Below are 6,000 nucleotides of genomic sequence, written 5' to 3'. Positions count from 1 at the left end.
AAAGTTGATAGATTCTGGCCTGGTTCCAGAGGACTGAAAGATTGCAAATGTCACTCCGCTATTTAAGAAGGGGGCAAGGAAGCAAAAAAGAAATTATAGACCTGTTAGCTTGACATCGGTGGTAGGGAAGTTGTTGGAGTCGATTGTCAAGGATGAGGTTACTGAGTACCTGGAGGCATATGACAAGATAGGCAGAACTCATCATGGTTTCCTTAAAGGAAAATCCTGCCTGACAAACCTAGTTCAATTTTTTGAGGAAATTACAAGAGGGCTAGACAAGGAAGATGCAGTGGATGTTGTGTATTTGGATTTTCAGAAGGCCTTTGACAAGGTGCCGCACATGAGGCTGCTAAACAAGATAAGAGCCCATGGAATTACGGGAAAGTTACATACGTGGATAGAGTGTTGGCTGATTGGCAGGAAACAGAGAGTGGGAATAAAGAGATCCCATTCTGGTTGGTTGCTGGTTACCAGTGGTGTTCCACAGGGGTCTGTGCTGGGGCCGCTTCTTTTTACATTGTATATCAACAATTTGGATTATGGAATAGATGGCTTTGTGGCCAAGTTTGCTAATGATACAAAGATAGGTGGAGGGGCCGGTAGTGCTGAGGAAACAGAGAGTGTTCAGAGAGACTTGAATAGGTTGGGAGAATGAGCAAAGAAGTGGCAAATGAATTACAATGTTGGAAAGTGTATGGTCATGCACTTTGGTAGAAGAAATAAACGGGCAGACTATTATTTAAATGGGGAGAGAATTCAAAGTTCTGAGATGCAACGGGACTTGGGAGTCCTCGTGCAGGATACCCTTAAGGTTGAGTTGGTGGTGAAGAAGGTGAATGCAATGTTGGCATTCATTTCCAGAGGAATAGAGTATAGGAGGAGGGATGTGATGTTGAGGCTCTATAAGGCACTGGTAAGACCTCACTTGGAATACTGTGTGCAGTTTTGGGCTCCTTATTTAAGAAAGGATGTGCTGACATTGGAGAGAGTTCAGAGAAGATTCACCAGAATAATTCCAGGAATGAGGGGATTAACATATGAGGAACGTTTGACCGCTCTTGGACTGGACTCCTTGGAGTTTAGAAGAATGAGAGGGGACCTCATAGAAACAATTCGAATGTTGAAAGGCATGGACAGAGTGGATGTGGCAAAGTTGTTTCCCATGGTGGGGGAGTCTAGTACAAGAGGGCATGACTTGAGGATTGCAGGGCGCCCATTCAGAACAGAGATGCAAAAATCTTTTTTAGCCAGAGGGTGGTGAATCTATGGAATTTGTTGCCACAGGTGAAAGTGGAGGCCAAGTCATTGAGTGTATTTAAGGCAGAGATTGATAGGTATCTGAGTAGTCAGGGCATCAATGGTTATGGTGAGAAGGCAGAGGAATGAAACTAACGGGAGATTGGATCACCTCATGATGAAATGGCGGAGCAGACTCGATGGGCCGAACGGCCAACTTCTGCTCCTTTGTCTTATGGTCTTATGGCCTTCAACCAGCGTGCAAGAGGCAGCAAACTGTGCAGGTAAGTAAATGAACATGAGATGAAGAGTCCTTGAAAGTGAGTCCAAAGGTTGTGGAAAAATTTCAGTGATGGGTCAAGTGAAGTTATTCCCTTTGGTTCAAGAGCCTGATGGTTGAAGGGTAGTAACTGTTCCTGGACCTGGTGGTGTGAGTGCTAAGGCTCCTGTACCTCCTTCTTGATGGGAGCAGTTAGAAGAGAGCATGGCCTGGATGGTGAGGGACAGTAGATGTGCTCAGTGCTGGGAATGGCTTTACCCATGATGGACTGGGCTGTATCCACTACTTCTTCTTGGATTTGCTGTTCAAGGGATTTGTGTTTCCATACCAGGGTGTGATGCAGCCAGTCAACACACCATCTATAGCACCCAAGAGGACTACAACCTTGTTGTGGTTTGGAGGCTTACATTCCTCAGTGACCTGGAGAGCCATGTTGGCTGGAGTCAGGACTTTATGCTTTGGCTTTTTGTAGGGTCACACATGCCAAACAAGGGTAGAAGCCAGACCAAGAGTGATCTTCCGGTCCTCCAGGTTCAGGGGTTCAGCTCAGGGCTAAAATCCCTGACTAGCAAATCAAAATTGTTACAGAAACAGCAATGAAGAATCCTTTTCTGGCCAAGGACAGACAGACGGAGGACCTTCATTGCTGCTCTAAACACTAGTGGGCGTAATGGATAGTAAGTACACATCTATAGAAGTTTGTCAAAGTTTTAGATTTCATGCTGAACCTGCACAGACTCCTAGTGAAGTAGAGGTGCTGTTGTGTTTTCTTTGCAATTGCACTTACATGTTGGACCGAGGACAGGTCCCTGAAATAAAAACACCTATAGTCATAGATATTGATCACAAAATAAGTTTAAGTGAAAATAAATTAACTAATTGAGAACAATAACCAATTTAAATAACAATACAAGCCTCCTATATTTTCTTAAAATCAATGCTGGAAGAGGAAGATTTCAGCTGGTCAGGCTCCGTCCCAATTCAGGGACTCTTGACCCAAACTATTGAGGTACATCTTTGGCCTCCACAGTGCTTGATGCATTGAGTTCTTCCGATCTTCTGGATTCCAACATCTAAACTCCTTTGTCTCTAGTCTACCTACCTTTTCAATCCAGGTTGATGGCTACATTGAAGTGAATGTTGAGGGAGTGTCTTCATCAGCTGGGTGGGGATGGGAGTTTGGGGCCAAAGTGCATGTGGCCCACATCCAGCAAGCCAAGGTTGTGCTGCTTTTCAGAAAGTCAGACAATCAGTCTTTTGGTGGCTGAGAGGAGACCTGATATCAACTTTAAAAGATCATGAGAAGCATGGAAAGAGGAATTCAGCTCCTTGTGTCTGCTGCAGTATTTGACAAATCTATGTTAACATCCTACTTTTGCAGTAATAAGACCATAAGATATAGGAGCAGAATTAGACCATTCAGCCCAGAACCCAGAATTAGATCATTTTGACCAAAGTCTGCTCAACCATTCCATCATGGCTGATTTACAATTCCTCTCAACCCCATTCTCTAACCTTCTTCCCATAACCTTTGGCATCCTGACTAATCAAAAACCTATCAACTTCCACTTTAAATATACCTACTGATGTATTCCACATTGCAGAGATTCACTACTCTCTAGCTAAAGAATTTCCTCCTCATCTGTTTTGAAGGGCATCCTTCTGTTCTGAAGCTATTCCCTCTGGTCACAGACTCACCACTATAAGAAACATCTTCTCCACGTCCACCCTATCTAGGCCTTTCAAAATTCAATAGGACACACACAGACTATAAAGGTTGGTGTTGCTGATGGTGTAGAAGATTGCTGAAGGATTAAGTGGGATATGGATCATTTGTTGGTATAGGAGAGGAAATGAGCTGTTGCACTTTGGGAGATCAAATGCAAAGGGGCAATACACAGTAGATGGAAAGACCTTGAACCGTGCTGGTATACAGAGGGATCTTAAAGTCCAAGTCCATAACTCCTTGAAAGTGGATGCACAGGTTGACAAGGTGGTAAAGAAGGCACAGAATGGTAAAGAATGGTTTTCTTCTGTGTGATACAATTCTATGATTGAGTGTTTACTGTTAATGGTTAATTATAACAAAAATTAAAGTACTTCTTCCCCCAGAATACTCCTGCCCTATATTTACAATGCCCCTAGAAGTGCTCAACCTAGTATTAATATCGCAACATAAAACTGGTGGAACAGGATAACATTCCAGCAGTGCCTGGTTTGTATCTAATTATTCTGGATGTTAATGCAAAACATCCGTTTTACATAAAATAGACTAAACACTATTTTCTGAAAATTGTCTTTGGTATTCTGTTTCTCCTCGTATTCCCTGCCACTTTTCAAAGGGCTGTGACCTTAGTGCATAACTCACAAGAGGAGAACCAGCTGGGAAGTATTAGAGGCAAACAACACACACAAAATGCTAGTGGAACACAGCAGGCCAGGCAGCAGTATTAGAGGCTACCACTTGGTGCTCCCAGTTCTGTAGTGCCTGTTGGGAATGTAACTAAGTTAGAACCAAGTCGTTTAGCATCAGACACCAGTGGAAGCCCTGTACCTACCCCTAGAGCACTATCCAAATTTAAACCATAAAAGGAAACTAAAAGCTTCCATTAACATTCCTTGATGTATTTAATGACCGCTTTAAGTACAGCATGAGCAGGCTGCCATTAATTATGACAGATTTAACATTAACAACATCCTGGTTGTGCCACATCTGCCTGTCCAATTATAGGAACACAAGAACTAGGAGCGGGAGTAGACAATCTGGCCCGTCCAGCCTTCTCTACCATTCAACAAGACCTTGGCTGATCTGACCATGGACTCATCTCTAACTACTTTCCTTTCCCCCTTAACCCTTAATTCCCCTACTATTCAACCTTGTCCAACCAATGGAAGAATGTCAAGACTTTGAAAAAGGTGCAGAAGAGGTTTAACAAGATGTTGTATGGATTAGAGGGCATGTGCTGCAAGGAGTGGTTGGAGAAATTGGTTCATTATTGACACATATCAAGATACAGTGAAAAACTTGTTTTACACACCACCCATACAGATCAATTCATTACAACAGTGCTCTGAATAAGACCACAAGACATTGGAGCAGAAATAGACCATTTGACCCATCAAGTTTGTTCTGCCATTTCATCATGGCTGATCTATTTTTTCCTCTCAGCCCCAACCTCCTACCTTCCCACCACATATACCTTCATGCCCTGACCAATCTAGAAATTATCAACCTCTGCCTTCAATATATATATATATATCACATTGGCCTCCACAGCTGCATGTGGCAACAAATTCTATAGATTTGCCACTCTCTAGCCAAAGAAATTCCTCTTCATTTCAATTCTAAAACAATGCCCCTCTATTCTGAGACTGTGTCCTCTGGTCTCAGGCTCTCTCACCATAGGAACCATCCTCTCCCCATCCACTTTCAAGGCCTTTCACCATTCGATAAGTTTTAATGTGATCATCTCTCATTCTTCTGAATTCTAGTGAATACAACCCCAGAGCCATCAAATGCTTTTCATATGACAAGCTGCTCAATCCTGGACTCATTTTCACGAATCTCCTTTGAACCCTCTACAGTTCCAGCACATTATTTAAGATAGGGGCCCAAACCTGCTCACAATACTCCAAGTGGGTACTCACTAGTGCTTTATAAAGCATCAACATTACATCCTTGCTTTTATATTCTAGTCCTCTTGAAATAAGGATGTAAGGGGCTCCGGATCGAGGTAGTACCTTTGATATCTGGCAGCTGCACTCTACCTCGTAGGGTGGGTGGGCATCATTGGTCCTCATCCGTCTCCTGAATCTCTCATGTCAGCCTCCCCAAGTGGCAGACCCTGGTGCCTCGCTTCGGCTGGTGGGCTAAGCAACGTGAGGAGGTTCTGTTAATATAGCACCACTGGGCGAAGGACCTCCTTTGATGCAGCCACTGTCCAGGGCAGATGAGGTCCCTAAAGAACTACAATGGCCAGGGCAAACCACCGAGTTGGAGGACGTTGGCTGTGGTCTGACCAGGAGAGGTACAGGCACTGGCAGGCCTCACAAGCCCGAGAGCGTCCCTACAACCCATAAAAAGTGTTGCAGGCTCTGAACCTATATTCTTGAAATGTATGCTATCACATTTGCCTTCCTCACCACAGACAACCTGCAAATTAACTTTCAGGGAATCTTGCACAAGGACTCCCAAGTCCCTTTGCAACTCACTTTTATATTTTCTAAACAGTCAACCCTTATCTTTCTTCTACCAAGTGCATGACCATACACTTCAACACCGTATTTCATCTGCCATTTCTTTGCCTATTCTCCTAATCTGTCTAAGTCTGTCTGTAGCTTTTCTACTTCCTCAAACCTACTTGCCCCTCCTCCTATCTTCATATCATCTGCAAACTTTGCAACAAAGCTATTAACTCCATCAATCACATTATTGACATACAATGCAAAGAGAATTGGTCCCAACACAAATCCCTGTGGAACAC

This window comes from Hypanus sabinus, chromosome 8 (genome assembly GCF_030144855.1).
Source record: "Hypanus sabinus isolate sHypSab1 chromosome 8, sHypSab1.hap1, whole genome shotgun sequence".
Lineage (NCBI taxonomy): Eukaryota > Metazoa > Chordata > Chondrichthyes > Myliobatiformes > Dasyatidae > Hypanus > Hypanus sabinus.
Note: the sequence above shows the minus strand (reverse complement) of the source record.